The 15,770-nt window shown below is 41.8% G+C and overlaps 9 non-coding genes across 9 annotated transcripts; all 9 read right to left on the reverse strand.

Annotated features, from left to right (window-relative positions):
- Positions 1-10,947: 10,947 nt before the first annotated feature.
- LOC135022907 (U1 spliceosomal RNA) lies at positions 10,948-11,110 on the reverse strand. Its single transcript, XR_010219924.1, has one exon. It is a non-coding gene; the product is annotated as a U1 spliceosomal RNA (small nuclear RNA).
- Positions 11,111-11,262: 152 nt separating this feature from the next.
- LOC135022824 (U1 spliceosomal RNA) lies at positions 11,263-11,426 on the reverse strand. The gene has a single exon (XR_010219846.1). It is a non-coding gene; the product is annotated as a U1 spliceosomal RNA (small nuclear RNA).
- A 674-nt stretch (positions 11,427-12,100) lies between these two features.
- Positions 12,101-12,263, reverse strand: LOC135022839 (U1 spliceosomal RNA). Its single transcript, XR_010219859.1, has one exon. It is a non-coding gene; the product is annotated as a U1 spliceosomal RNA (small nuclear RNA).
- A 152-nt stretch (positions 12,264-12,415) lies between these two features.
- On the reverse strand, positions 12,416-12,579 carry LOC135022799 (U1 spliceosomal RNA). Its single transcript, XR_010219821.1, has one exon. It is a non-coding gene; the product is annotated as a U1 spliceosomal RNA (small nuclear RNA).
- A 674-nt stretch (positions 12,580-13,253) lies between these two features.
- LOC135022863 (U1 spliceosomal RNA) lies at positions 13,254-13,416 on the reverse strand. Its single transcript, XR_010219882.1, has one exon. It is a non-coding gene; the product is annotated as a U1 spliceosomal RNA (small nuclear RNA).
- A 152-nt stretch (positions 13,417-13,568) lies between these two features.
- On the reverse strand, positions 13,569-13,732 carry LOC135022800 (U1 spliceosomal RNA). Its single transcript, XR_010219822.1, has one exon. It is a non-coding gene; the product is annotated as a U1 spliceosomal RNA (small nuclear RNA).
- Positions 13,733-14,406: 674 nt separating this feature from the next.
- Positions 14,407-14,569, reverse strand: LOC135022859 (U1 spliceosomal RNA). The gene has a single exon (XR_010219878.1). It is a non-coding gene; the product is annotated as a U1 spliceosomal RNA (small nuclear RNA).
- Positions 14,570-14,718: 149 nt separating this feature from the next.
- Positions 14,719-14,883, reverse strand: LOC135022869 (U1 spliceosomal RNA). The gene has a single exon (XR_010219887.1). It is a non-coding gene; the product is annotated as a U1 spliceosomal RNA (small nuclear RNA).
- Positions 14,884-15,553: 670 nt separating this feature from the next.
- Positions 15,554-15,716, reverse strand: LOC135022828 (U1 spliceosomal RNA). Its single transcript, XR_010219850.1, has one exon. It is a non-coding gene; the product is annotated as a U1 spliceosomal RNA (small nuclear RNA).
- Between the last annotated feature and the right edge of the window lie 54 nt (positions 15,717-15,770).

The following is a 15,770-nucleotide window of genomic DNA, read 5'->3' on the forward strand; positions in this document are numbered from 1 at the left end:
GGGATTGAACCACCAACCTTTTGGTTAATAGCCGTACACACTAACTGATTGCGCCACAGCGACACTTTGCAAAAGTACATACTGACAAAGGCTAATAAGCATTCATCTAGAACGTTTCCTAGAAAAACTTTAAGTAGTCAATAATCTGGAGAGTTTTTGTAAGATGTTTCTTCCATCAACCAATGAAGAAACACATTGGTACTTTCCCATGATGAGTGAGTACTTCAGGATCTCTTGCAATTACATGTGCAGCAGAGTACTGTAATGGAAGCATGCTGGGTCCATAGCCCAGAGGTAGGCAGATTGAAACTATCCTCTGCTATATGCGTTTTTTTTTGTTAATTAAAGTTATCCAAAACTGGGATTGATATTTTTGCTCTTTTATTTTTACTTAAAGTACAATAACTTTTACCATTTTCATTTGTTTTAATAGTATATTGACAGTATTGTTTTCTTTCAAAAATCCACTTAATTTTCTTTACCCGATTATTAAAATGGTAATTGACAAAAACAAACTACATTGTCACCAGAAGAGCAATACAAAATGTACAAGTGATATATTAAAATCATCTTTCCAGCTTGAATTTCAATGATGCATTGGGGCAACGATTTTGTGAGAAACATCTTCACCCTTAAATAAAGATTTTCTTAATTCCTTACCTGTGTGCTAATTAGATATCACCTTGTTTTCACATTAAACAGACTTCCACATGAGAAAGCAGCAAGGATGCAGTGGCGTTAATGTTTCCTGGTGTCAACCTGTATTATTTCAGTAGATATTCAAATGAGGATGCATCTTGCTGCCTTTCCAATGAAGCAAGTTTAATTTAGTAATAGGTGAAAAACCATCCCTACAAAGGTGTTAATCAGAAACTTGGCTTTGTGGACACTTTTCAGAGAACAAATTTGTTAGCATAAAAATAAAGCCAGAAAATGAAGAGCTGTTTAATCACTCAATTGGATTTTTTTGCCAGCATATTTCTTTTTCTCTGCAACCCACTGCTAAATTGTGCTTCCTAGCTGTTTTTATAAAATCACTGAATCAAATCTAACTCTGATTACATCAGAGAAGGCCAGGTACCCTACACCATAAGAGTGGGTTTGAAATTTTGACTTGTCTACATAAAGATCACCAAAATCTGATAACAAGGTCAATTACGTCCCTGGGTGGGATTGAACCACCAACCTTTTGGTTAATAGCCTTACACAGTAACTGATTGCGCCACAGCAACACTTTGCAAAAGTCCATACTGACAAAGGCTAATAAGCATTCATCTAGAACGATTCCTAGAAACATTTTAAAAAGTCAATAATGTGGAGAGTTTTTGTAAGATGTTTCTTCCATCAACCAATGAAGAAACACATTGGTACTTTCCCATGATGAGTGAGTGCTTCAGGATCTCTTGCACTTACATGTGCAGCAGAGTACTGTAATGGAAGCATGCTGGGTCCATAACCCAGAGGTAGGCAGATTGAAACTATCCTCTGCTATATGCATTTTTTTTTGTTAATTAAAGTAATCCAAAACTGGGATTGATATTTTTGCTCTTTTATTTTTACTTAAAGTACAATAACTTTTACCATTTTAATTTGTTTTAATAGTATATTGACAGTATTGTTTTCTTTCAAAAATCCAATTAATTTTCTTTACCCGATTATTAAAATGGTAATTGACAAAAACAAACTACATTGTCACCAGAAGAGCAATACAAAATGTACAAATGATATATTAAAATCATCTTTCCAGCTTGAATTTCAATGATGCATTGGGGCAACGATTTTGTGAGAAACATCTTACCCTTAAATAAAGATTTTCTTAATTCCTTACCTGTGTGCTAATTAGATATCACCTTGTTTTCACATTAAACAGACTTCCACATGAGAAAGCAGCAAGGATGCAGTGGCGTTAATGTTTCCTGGTGTCAACCTGTATTATTTCAGTAGATATTGAAATGAGGATGCATCTTGCTGCCTTTCCAATGAAGCAAGTTTAATTTAGTAATAGGTGAAAAACCATCCCTACAAAGATGTTAATCCGATACTTGGCTTTGTGGACACTTTTCAGAGAACAAATTAGTTAGCATAAAAATAAAGCCAGAAAATGAAGAGCTGTTTAATCACTCAATTGGATTTTTCTGCCAGCATATTTCATTTTCTCTGCAAACCACTGCTAAATTGTGCTTCCTAGCTGTTTTTTTATAAAATCACTTAATCAAATCTAACTCTGATTACATCAGAGTAGGCCAGGTACCCTACACCATAAGAGGGGGTTTGAAATTTTGACTTGTCTACTTAAAGATCACCAAAATCTGATGACAAGGTCAATAACATCCCTGGGTGGGATTGAACCACCAACCCTTTGGTTAATAACCAAACACACTAACCGATTGCACCACAGAGACACTTTGCAAAAGTACATACTGACAAAGGCTAATAAGCATTCATCTAGAACGTTTCCTAGAAAACTTTAAAAAGTCAATAATCTGGAGAGTTTTTGTAAGATGTTTCTTCCATCAACCAATGAAGAAACGCATTGGTACTTTCCCATGATGAGTGAGTGCTTCAGGTTCTCTTGCACTTACATGTGCAGCAGAGTACTGCAATGGAAGCATGCTGGGCCCCTTAACCCAGAGGTAGGCAGATTGAAACTATCCTCTGCTATATGCATTTTTTTTTGTTAATTAAAGTAATCCAAAACTGGGATTGATATTTTTGCTCTTTTATTTTTACTTAAAGTACAATAACTTTTACCATTTTAATTTGTTTTAATAGTATATTGACAGTATTGTTTTCTTTCAAAAATCCACTTAATTTTCTTTACCCTATTATTAAAATGGTAATTGACAAAAACAAACTACATTGTCACCAGAAGAGCAATACAAAATGTACAAGTGATATATTAAAATCATCTTTCCAGCTTGAATTTCAATGATGCATTGGGGCAACGATTTTGTGAGAAACATCTTCACCCTTAAATAAAGATTTTCTTAATTCCTTACCTGTGTGCTAATTAGATATCACCTTGTTTTCACATTAAACAGACTTCCACATGAGAAAGCAGCAAGGATGCAGTGGCGTTAATGTTTCCTGGTGTCAACCTGTATTATTTCAGTAGATATTGAAATGAGGATGCATCTTGCTGCCTTTCCAATGAAGCAAGTTTAATTTAGTAATAGGTGAAAAACCATCCCTACAAAGATGTTAATCAGATACTTGGCTTTGTGGACACTTTTCAGAGAACAAATTTGTTAGCATAAAAATAAAGCCAGAAAATGAAGAGCTGTTAAATCACTCAATTGGATTTTTTTTGCCAGCATATTTCTTTTTCTCTGCAAACCACTGCTAAATTGTGCTTCCTAGCTGTTTTTATAAAATCACTGAATCAAATCTAACTCTGATTACATCAGAGAAGGCCAGGTACCCAATACCATAACAGGGGTTTTTGAAATTTTGACTTGTCTACTTAAAGATCACCAAAATCTGATAACAAGGTCAATTACATCCCTGGGTGGGATTGAACTACCAACCTTTTGGTTAATAGCCGTACACACTAACTGATTGCGCCACAGCGACACTTTGCAAAAGTACATACTGACAAAGGCTAATAAGCATTCATCTAGAACGTTTCCTAGAAAAACTTTAAGTAGTCAATAATCTGGAGAGTTTTTGTAAGATGTTTCTTCCATCAACCAATGAAGAAACACATTGGTACTTTCCCATGATGAGTGAGTACTTCAGGATCTCTTGCAATTACATGTGCAGCAGAGTACTGGAATGGAAGCATGCTGGGTCCATAGCCCAGAGGTAGGCAGATTGAAACTATCCTCTGCTATATGCGTTTTTTTTTGTTAATTAAAGTAATCCAAAACTGGGATTGATATTTTTGCTCTTTTATTTTTACTTAAAGTACAATAACTTTTACCATTTTCATTTGTTTTAATAGTATATTGACAGTATTGTTTTCTTTCAAAAATCCACTTAATTTTCTTTACCCGATTATTAAAATGGTAATTGACAAAAACAAACTACATTGTCACCAGAAGAGCAATACAAAATGTACAAGTGATATATTAAAATAATATTTCCAGCTTGAATTTCAATGATGCATTGGGGCAACGATTTTGTGAGAAACATCTTCACCCTTAAATAAAGATTTTCTTAATTCCTTACCTGTGTGCTAATTAGATATCACCTTGTTTTCACATTAAACAGACTTCCACATGAGAAAGCAGCAAGGATGCAGTGGCGTTAATGTTTCCTGGTGTCAACCTGTATTATTTCAGTAGATATTCAAATGAGGATGCATCTTGCAGCCTTTCCAATGAAGCAAGTTTAATTTAGTAATAGGTGAAAAACCATCCCTACAAAGGTGTTAATCAGAAACTTGGCTTTGTGGACACTTTTCAGAGAACAAATTTGTTAGCATAAAAATAAAGCCAGAAAATGAAGAGCTGTTTAATCACTCAATTGGATTTTTTTGCCAGCATATTTCTTTTTCTCTGCAACCCACTGCTAAATTGTGCTTCCTAGCTGTTTTTATAAAATCACTGAATCAAATCTAACTCTGATTACATCAGAGAAGGCCAGGTACCCTACACCATAAGAGGGGGTTTGAAATTTTGACTTGTCTACATAAAGATCACCAAAATCTGATAACAAGGTCAATTACGTCCCTGGGTGGGATTGAACCACCAACCTTTTGGTTATTAGCCTTACACAGTAACTGATTGCGCCACAGCAACACTTTGCAAAAGTCCATACTGACAAAGGCTAATAAGCATTCATCTAGAACGATTCCTAGAAACATTTTAAAAAGTCAATAATGTGGAGAGTTTTTGTAAGATGTTTCTTCCATCAACCAATGAAGAAACACATTGGTACTTTCCCATGATGAGTGAGTGCTTCAGGATCTCTTGCACTTACATGTGCAGCAGAGTACTGTAATGGAAGCATGCTGGGTCCATAACCCAGAGGTAGGCAGATTGAAACTATCCTCTGCTATATGCATTTTTTTTTGTTAATTAAAGTAATCCAAAACTGGGATTGATATTTTTGCTCTTTTATTTTTACTTAAAGTACAATAACTTTTACCATTTTAATTTGTTTTAATAGTATATTGACAGTATTGTTTTCTTTCAAAAATCCAATTAATTTTCTTTACCCGATTATTAAAATGGTAATTGACAAAAACAAACTACATTGTCACCAGAAGAGCAATACAAAATGTACAAATGATATATTAAAATCATCTTTCCAGCTTGAATTTCAATGATGCATTGGGGCAACGATTTTGTGAGAAACATCTTCACCCTTAAATAAAGATTTTCTTAATTCCTTACCTGTGTGCTAATTAGATATCACCTTGTTTTCACATTAAACAGACTTCCACATGAGAAAGCAGCAAGGATGCAGTGGCGTTAATGTTTCCTGGTGTCAACCTGTATTATTTCAGTAGATATTGAAATGAGGATGCACCTTGCTGCCTTTCCAATGAAGCAAGTTTAATTTAGTAATAGGTGAAAAACCATCCCTACAAAGATGTTAATCAGATACTTGGCTTTGTGGACACTTTTCAGAGAACAAATTTGTTAGCATAAAAATAAAGCCAGAAAATGAAGAGCTATTTAATCACTCAATTGGATTTTTTTGCCAGCATATTTCTTTTTCTCTGCAACCCACTGCTAAATTGTGCTTCCTAGCTGTTTTTATAAAATCACTGAATCAAATCTAACTCTGATTACATCAGAGAAGGCCAGGTACCCTACACCATAACAGGGGTTTTCGAAATTTTGACTTGTCTACATAAAGATCACCAAAATCTGATAACAAGGTCAATTACGTCCCTGGGTGGGATTGAACCACCAACCTTTTGGTTAATAGCCTTACGCAGTAACTGATTGCACCACAGCAACACTTTGCAAAAGTCCATACTGACAAAGGCTAATAAGCATTCATCTAGAACGATTCCTAGAAACATTTTAAAAAGTCAATAATGTGGAGAGTTTTTGTAAGATGTTTCTTCCATCAACCAATGAAGAAACACATTGGTACTTTCCCATGATGAGTGAGTGCTTCAGGATCTCTTGCACTTACATGTGCAGCAGAGTACTGTAATGGAAGCATGCTGGGTCCATAACCCAGAGGTAGGCAGATTGAAACTATCCTCTGCTATATGCATTTTTTTTTTTGTTAATTAAAGTAATCCAAAACTGGGATTGATATTTTTGCTCTTTTATTTTTACTTAAAGTACAATAACTTTTACCATTTTAATTTGTTTTAATAGTATATTGACAGTATTGTTTTCTTTCAAAAATCCACTTAATTTTCTTTACCCGATTATTAAAATGGTAATTGACAAAAACAAACTACATTATCACCAGAAGAGCAATATAAAATGTTCAAGTAATATATTAAAATCATCTTTCCAGCTTGGATTTCAATGATGCATTGGGGCAACGATTTTGTGAGAAACATCTTCACCCTTAAATAAAGATTTTCTTAATTCCTTACCTGTGTGCTAATTAGAGATCACCTTGTTTTCACATTAAACAGACTTCCACATGAGAAAACAGCAAAGATGCAGTGGCGTTAATGTTTCATGGTGTCAACCTGTATTATTTCCGTAGATATTGAAATGAGGATACATCTTGCTGCCTTTCCAATGAAGCAAGTTTAATTTAGTAATAGGTGAAAAACCATCCCTACAAAGATGTTAATCAGATACTTGGCTTTGTGGACACTTTTCAGAGAACAAATTTGTTATCATAAAAATAAAGCCAGAAAATGAAGAGCTGTTTAATCACTCAATTGGATTTTTCTGCCAGCATTTTTCTTTTTCTCTGCAACCCACTGCTAAATTGTGCTTCCTAGCTGTTTTTTTTATAAAATCACTTAATTAAATCTAACTCTGATTACATCAGAGAAGGCCAGGTACCCTACACCATAAGAGGGGGTTTGCAATTTTGACTTGTCTACTTAAAGATCACCAAAATCTGATAACAAGGTCAATTACGTCCCTGGGTGGGATTGAACCACCAACCTTTTGGTTAATAGCCGTACACACTAACTGATTGCGCCACAGCGACACTTTGCAAAAGTACATACTGACAAAGGCTGATAAGCATTCATCTAGAACGTTTCCAAGAAAAACTTTAAATAGTCAATAATCTGGAGAGTTTTTGTAAGATGTTTCTTCCATCAACCAATGAAGAAACACATTGGTACTTTCCCATGATGAGTGAGTGCTTCAGGATCTCTTGCAATTACATGTGCAGCAGAGTACTGTAATGGAAGCATGCTGGGTCCATAGCCCAGAGGTAGGCAGATTGAAACTATCCTCTGCTATATGCATTTTTTTTTGTTAATTAAAGTAATCCAAAACTGGGATTGATATTTTTGCTCTTTTATTTTTACTTAAAGTACAATAACTTTTACCATTTTAATTTGTTTTAATAGTATATTGACAGTATTGTTTTCTTTCAAAAATCCACTTAATTTTCTTTACCCGATTATTAAAATGGTAATTGACAAAAATAAACTGATGAGGATACTACTGCAGTCTTTGTTTCGTCTGTACCCGCTGAAAGAGCAGCAAAAGGTGGAGATCTTGATGGGACAGTTGAAAGGGCTTGCACTTAGAGAGGTTACTTCCTGGCCTACTGAAGAGAAGAAGACTGTGGACCAGATCCTCAACAGGCTTGCTACCACATTTGACACAAGGACAGTGTCAGAACTTAAAATGCACTTCTTTGCTCGAAAGCAACAACCAGGAGAGTCACTACGGGGCTATGCCCTCAGCTTGCAGGAAGCACTCAGAGATGTTCAGCAAGCAGACCCTGAGCAAGTGCATGACAAAGAGAAAATGTTATTGGACCAGTTCACTGAAGGTGCAAGGGGCGAATTTGTAAAACTCAGCTGCGACTATTGAGATTGCAGAAGCCTGGAAGCACATTCCTGGATTTTAAAGAGGCTGCGATTAAAGTTCTAGGCTCCAGTCTTACTTCAGGGGCTGTTCCACAAGAGTCTATTCCAGAGATGCCACGGTATCAAGAGAATTCTGATGCCCAGGAGTCAAGTTTTAAAGGAGCTACTTACCCACCTACAGTAAAAGGAGTGACAGTGCCATGTTCAAAGACATGCATATTTGACTCTTCTAGTGAGTTACGAAGTCTGCTGGCTGAACTGACACGTGGTGTGACAGAGATGCGCAGAGACCTGCAGATTCTGAAGAGACAGCAGGCACTGCTCCATGAAGAAATGGAATGGTGCCAGGAGAGGAGACCACTGAACAGTTCCCAATGGGACCTACATAGAAACAGGGAGACACTTTTTTCCAACCACTTTGCCTCCCAAAGGCGACCCATTTTTCAAAGCTGTGAAGGAAGCGGACAAATTAAGAGAGAATTTGAGCAGCCAGATCATTTAAACTCCAAATTCATGTGGTTAACCCGTTATGTTAGCCAAAGCCCGGTGGTTCAAGTTTGCATCAATGGAGTCTCAATGCCCGCTCTCTTAGACACTGGATCACAAGTGACCACAATACAAGCAACACAGTTTGAGCAGCATTGGACTGAGGAACAGATGTTTCCGTCAACTTCCACATTGATAAACCCGATTGCAAGCAATGGGCACTGCATCCCTTGCAAAGGATACTCGGAAGCTGAAATTCAAATCGGACGAACAGTGCTACCACAGCAAGGCTTCATCATCACCACTGCCCAAGATGATGGATTGCCTCCAGTGATAGTGGGCATGAATGTGTTGCGGAACTGCTGTGAGGAGCTCGTAGCAGCACTCCAAGGAGAGTTTCAAACTGACAAGCTCCAGGAGAAACAAGGCCTTCAACCTGGGATAGCCAAACAAAAGGGAAGAATGATAACAGAATTATCTGTAAGAGAGGAACATGAAAAAAATAAGGCTAGCCAAATAATGATAGAAATGCCCATCTCCAGTGTCCAGATTATCCGAAAGAATGCTTCAATGTTAGGCATGAATAATATAGCATCCAGTTCTAGAAACTGTGAGCAACCTATTCAAGGAACCAGTTTTGACCACCTGCAAGATAAAAGTCATATTTATACTGAAACCTACTCCACTGCAAAGGACATTATCCTATATTTACTATACCTATGCAGCGATTTACATGGGAAGCAGCTCCAGTTTGTTTTAAACAATCATCTTTACTACACAGAGCTACAATATTTTGTTCACAGCTAAAGGAGACAATAGCTGCATATAACTATGTAACAACATAACCGGGCCCCAACGTGCACATAGAGACTCCCTGCAGTGACACCAATGTTATCTGGGACTTAAATATTGTCTGCATAAGTTGATTTCTATTACTAAGCAACATAGTATTAATCTCAGATTTAGTTATATTACCATTTGTGTAATGACTTAAAGTGTATATGGTGTCTGTGTTTAAGTTGCTTGAATCAAATCTTTCCCTTCCCTACTGTAATCAGTTCCTTTTCTGAGTTATGTGGTAAACCATTTATTCTTTCATACAAAGCCCTGCCTGCCTTTCTTTGTGTCTGGGGAAACCTTGCCTCTCTGCCAGGAATAGAGAAGAGCTGCTGCTGAAGGAGGAATAGTCCATCAAGGTATCCCTGACCTGTTCCACATAGTTTACACACTTGTTATACCGGGGTGTTACATTGTGTGTGACTGACCTTAGGAAGAAACCGGAGCCTCCGCTGCAGTGACCCAGCAACCAGGGCACGGGAGTATACAGTGCCGCTGGGAGTGATGAAGCTGCAGTAAAGATGTCTATTAGACCTAGCCTGCTGCAGCCCTTGTAGATTCTCATAAAAAAAGTTCTTCTTTTCTTGTCAAAATTAATAGCTAAGAATAGGCTGCTTGAGGCAGGCCCCTGTTAAGTGGCCTGCTACTGAAGGCAACAACTACAAACTGAGCTCCCTGTTCATGGAAGCGGGGTTATAGAGGAGAATGCGCTGAGCATCTTGGGAACAGTCAAAAGCTTTGAGCCGGTTGGTGCCTCAGATCAAGATCCTACTCTACACCCCAATGTGAATCCTTGTGGAGTCCAGTGTACCCCACAGAAGAAATTAATGTGTCACACCCATTGGCAGCAACCTTAGAATAGCTGCTGACGGGCACAATTGAGAAAGGAAGGGGGGGGGGACATTTGAATCCAGCACATAGATGCAATTCAAATATGTAATTTGAACCTTCCTATTTTAAAATATAATGGATGAACCTCACCCTGTGAGAACAATCTTCATGATATAGAGATCTCATATGCAAAATAAGTATGAGTTGGGATAGGGCTGGGGAGGGTGGCTGCTCGGGCAGCCCCTCCCCCGTCAAGTTAAGGAGATTCAACTGAGGAAGCACAAGGGAACTCTCGTCTGGGGACAACAACTGCAGGGAGACCACATCTTTTCAGATGAACATGGGAGGGCGGAAGGCTGCCTAATACTGAAGCACCATCAAATATCAAACCATATGCAATAACTAGTACAAGCATTCCTGGGGGAAGGTCTGCAGGAGACGAATTTGCATACGGTGATGTCATCCAAGCAGTGGGCCAAAGTTGGCTGGAACCCTCATCTGCATATGAAAAGAGAAAAGGGTTATGCAGGGCATGGCGGCCTTTTGCGGCGCTTGGATGACCCCTAGTTCGCATTAAACACCTCCACCCTCCTTCGGTGTGGGGCTCATGTTGACTATGCCCCAGCCCCTGAAGCATTCAAGCTGATTTCTTGCAGCAGCTGGGCACTGTAACAGCTCCAGAGCTGCTCTGTAAGGCAAATAAAAGGGTGTGGGCCCTGCAGCACTACCTGTAGTTCGCATTGTGCGTTGGAAGGCACAAAGTAATCAGACGGGAGAAGTCAGGATAGTGCGCAAGGGCATAGAAGGGAGCGGCTCAAGAAAAGAGAAGTGGAAACAGACAGCAAACTAGGCTGGAGAGAGACAAAGAGATCTGAATTATACGAGAGCCGACCAGGGGAAACACAAATTATGCAGTCAAGTTTCCCACATTTGGGGAAATCGCAGGGGCAGCACAGCCAGAGTGCAATGGGTGAGCCTTGCCCTGGGAGAAGCACCTTCAAGATCATAGTATCTCACCTGGCAGGTAAGTAGGAGTTGGGCTAGAGCTGGGGAGGGTCGCTGCTCGGGCACCCCCCTGTCAAGTGAAGGAGATCCAACTGAGGCAGCACAATGGAACTCTCGAAAGAAGAACAAGGCTAGAGGAAGATCTGAGACAAAGAAATCTGACTTTTACCAGAGCTGACCAGCGGAAAACACAAACACAGTCCCCCACTACCACAAATAATGCAGGCGAGTTTCCCACATTTGGGGAAATCACAGGGGTCAGCATACCCAGAATGCAATGAATGAACCTCACCCTGGGTGAACAATCTTCATGACCATGGTGTCTCCTATGCAAAATAAGTATGATTTGGGATAGGGCTGGGGAGGGCCGCTGCTCAGGCACATCTCTGTCAAGTAAAGTTAATTCAACTGAGGCAGCACAAGGGAACTCTCATCTGGGGACAACAACTGCAGGGAGAACACATATTTTCAGATGAACATGGGAGGGCAGAAGGCTGCCTAATACTGAAGCACCACCAAACAACAAACCAAATGCAACAACTAGTGCAAGCATTCCTGGGGGAAGGCCTGCAGCAGATGGATTTGCATATGGTGATGTTATCCAAGCAGTGGGTCAAAGTTGGCTTCAACCCTCATCTGCATATGAAAAGAGAAAAGGGGCGTGCAGGGCATGGCGGCCTTTTGCGCTGCTTGGATGACCCCTAGATCGCATTAAACACCCCCACCCTCCTTTGGTGTGGGGCTCATGTTGGCCATGCCCCATCCCATGAAGCATTCAAGCTGATTTCTTGCAGCAGCTGGGCACTGTAACAGCTCCAGAGCTGCTCTGTAAGGCAAGTAAAAGGGTGTGGGCCCTGCAGCACTACCTGTAGTTTGCATTGTGCATTGGAAGGCACAAAGTAAGCAGACGGGAGGAGAAGTCAGGATAGTGCACAAGGGTATAGAAGGGAGGGGCTCAAGAAAAGAGAAGTGGAAACAGACAGCAAACTAGGCTGGAGAGAGACCTGAGACAAAGAGATCTGAATTATACGAGAGCCGACCAGGGGAAACACAAATTATGCAGTCAAGTTTCCCACATTTGGGGAAATTGCAGGGGCAGCACACCCAGAGTGCAATGGGTGAGCCTTGCCCTGGGAGAAGCACCTTCATGATCATAGTATCTCACCTGGCAGGTAAGTAGGAGTTGGGCTAGAGCTGGGGAGGGTCGCTGCTCGGACACCCCCCTGTCAAGTGAAGGAGATCCAACTGAGGCAGCACAAAGGAACTCTCGAAAGAAGAACAAGGCTAGAGGAAGATCTGAGACAAAGAAATTTGACTTTTACCAGAGCTGACCAGAGGAAAGCACAAACACAGTCCACCACTACCACAAATAATGCAGTCGAGTTTCCCACATTTGGGGAAATCACAGGGGTCAGCATACCCAGAGTGCAATGAATGAACCGCACCCTGGGAGAACAATCTTCATAACAATGGTATCTCCTATGCAAAATAAGTATGATTTGGGATATGGCTGGGGAGGGCCGCTGCTCAGGCACATCTCTGTCAAGTAAAGGAGATTCAACTGAGGCAGCACAAGGGAACTCTCATCTGGGGACAACAACTGCAGGGAGAACACATATTTTCAGATGAACATGGGAGGGCAGAAGGCTGCCTAATACTGAAGCACCCCCAAACAACAAACCAAATGCAACAACTAGTGCAAGCATTCCTGGGGGAAGGCCTGCAGCAGATAGATTTGCATATGGTGATGTCATCCAAGCAGTGGGTCAAAGTTGGCTTCAACCCTCGTCTGCATATGAAAAGAGAAAAGGGGCGTGCAGGGCATGGTGGCCTTTTGCGGCACTTGGCTGACCCCTAGTTTGCATTAAACACCTCCACCCTCCTTCGGTGTGGGGCTCATGTTGGCTATGCCCCAGCCCCTGAAGCATTCAAGCTGATTTCTTGCAGCAGCTGGGCACTGTAACAGCTCCAGAGCTGCTCTGTAAGGCAAGTAAAAGGTTGTGGGCCCTGCAGCACTACCTGTAGTTCGCATTGTGCGTTGGAAGGCACAAAGTAAGCAGAAAGGAGGAGAAGTCAGGATAGTGCGCAAGGGCATAGAAGGGAGCTGCTGAAGAAAAGAGAAGTGGAAACAGACAGCAAACTAGGCTGGAGAGAGACCTGAGACAAAGAGATCTGAATTATACGAGACCTGACCAGGGGAAACACAAATTATGCAGTCAAGTTTCCCACATTTGGGGAAATCGCAGGAGCAGCACACCCAGAGTGCAATGGGTGAGCCTTGCCCTGGGAGAAGCACCTTCATGATCATAGTATCTCACCTGGCAGGTAAGTAGGAGTTGGGCTAGAGCTGGGGAGGGTCGCTGCTCGGGCACCCCCCTGTCAAGTGAAGGAGATCCAACTGAGGCAGCACAAAGGAACTCTCGAAAGAAGAACAAGGCTAGAGGAAGATCTGAGACAAAGAAATCTGACTTTTACCAGAGCTGACCAGAGGAAAGCACAAACACAGTCCACCACTACCACAAATAATGCAGTCGAGTTTCCCACATTTGGGGAAATCACAGGGGTCAGCATACCCAGAGTGCAATGAATGAACCGCACCCTGGGAGAACAATCTTCATAACAATGGTATCTCCTATGCAAAATAAGTATGATTTGGGATATGGCTGGGGAGGGCCGCTGCTCAGGCACATCTCTGTCAAGTAAAGGAGATTCAACTGAGGCAGCACAAGGGAACTCTCATCTGGGGACAACAACTGCAGGGAGAACACATATTTTCAGATGAACATGGGAGGGCAGAAGGCTGCCTAATACTGAAGCACCCCCAAACAACAAACCAAATGCAACAACTAGTGCAAGCATTCCTGGGGGAAGGCCTGCAGCAGATAGATTTGCATATGGTGATGTCATCCAAGCAGTGGGTCAAAGTTGGCTTCAACCCTCGTCTGCATATGAAAAGAGAAAAGGGGCGTGCAGGGCATGGTGGCCTTTTGTGGCACTTGGCTGACCCCTAGTTTGCATTAAACACCTCCACCCTCCTTCGGTGTAGGGCTCATGTTGGCTATGCCCCAGCCCCTGAAGCATTCAAGCTGATTTCTTGCAGCAGCTGGGCACTGTAACAGCTCCAGAGCTGCTCTGTAAGGCAAGTAAAAGGGTGTGGGCCCTGCAGCACTACCTGTAGTTCGCATTGTGCGTTGGAAGGCACAAAGTAAGCAGAAAGGAGGAGAAGTCAGGATAGTGCGCAAGGGCATAGAAGGGAGCGGCTCAAGAAAAGAGAAGTGGAAACAGACAGCAAACTAGGCTGGAGAGAGACCAGAGACAAAGAGATCTGAATTATACGAGACCTGACCAGGGGAAACACAAATTATGCAGTCAAGTTTCCCACATTTGGGGAAATCGCAGGGGCAGCACACCCAGAGTGCAATGGGTGAGCCTTGCCCTGGGAGAAGCACCTTCATGATCATAGTATCTCACCTGGCAGGTAAGTAGGAGTTGGGCTAGAGCTGGGGAGGGTCGCTGCTCGGGCACCCCCCTGTCAAGTGAAGGAGATCCAACTGAGGCAGCACAAGGAAACTCTCGAAAGAAGAACAAGGCTAGAGGAAGATCTGAAACAAAGAAATCTGACTTTTACCAGAGATCAGAGGAAAACACAAACACAGTCCCCCACTACCAACAAATAAAGCAGTCGCGTTTCCCACATTTGGGGAAATCACAGGGGTCAGCATACCCAGAATGCAATGAATGAACCTCACCCTGGGAGAGTAATCTTCATGACCATGGTATCTCCTATGCAAAATAAGTATGATTTGGGATAGGGCTGGGGAGGGCCGCTGCTCATGCACATCTCTGTCAAGTAAAGGAGATTCAACTGAGGCAGCACAAGGGAACTCTCATCTGGGGACAACAACTGCAGGGAGAACACATATTTTCAGATGAACATGGGAGGGCAGAAGGCTGCCTAATACTGAAGCACCCCCAAACAACAAACCAAATGCAACAACTAGTGCAAGCATTCCTGGGGGAAGTTCTGCAGAAGACGGATTTGCATACGGTGATGTCATCCAAGCAGTGGGTCAAAGTTGGCTTCAACCCTCATCTGCATATGAAAAGAGAAAAGGGGCGTGCAGGGCATGGCGGCCTTTTGCGGTGCTTGGATGACCCCTAGTTCGCATTAAACACCCCACCCTCCTTTGGTGTGGGGCTCATGTTGGCCATGCCCCATCCCCTGAAGCATTCAAGCTGATTTATTGCAGCAGCTGGGCACTGTAACAGCTCCAGAGCTGCTCTGAACGGCAAGTAAAAGGGTGTGGGCCCTGCAGCACTACCTGTAGTTTGCATTGTGCATTGGAAGGCACAAAGTAAGCAGACGGGAGAAGTCAGGATAGTGCGCAAGGGCATAGAAGGGAGCGGCTCAAGAAAAGAGAAGTTGAAACAGACAGCAAACTAGGCTGGAGAGAGACCTGAGACAAAGAGATCTGAATTATACGAGAGCCGACCAGGGGAAACACAAATTATGCAGTCAAGTTTCCCACATTTGGGGAAATCGCAGGAGCAGCACACCCAGAGTGCAATGGGTGAGCCTTGCCCTGGGAGAAGCACCTACATGATCATAGTATCTCACCTGCCAGGTAAGTAGAAGTTGGGCTAGAGCTGGGGAGGGTCGCTGCTCGGGTACCCCCCTGTCAAGTGA

Source organism: Pseudophryne corroboree, unplaced genomic scaffold (genome assembly GCF_028390025.1).
Source record: "Pseudophryne corroboree isolate aPseCor3 unplaced genomic scaffold, aPseCor3.hap2 scaffold_394, whole genome shotgun sequence".
Classification (NCBI taxonomy): Eukaryota; Metazoa; Chordata; class Amphibia; order Anura; family Myobatrachidae; genus Pseudophryne; species Pseudophryne corroboree.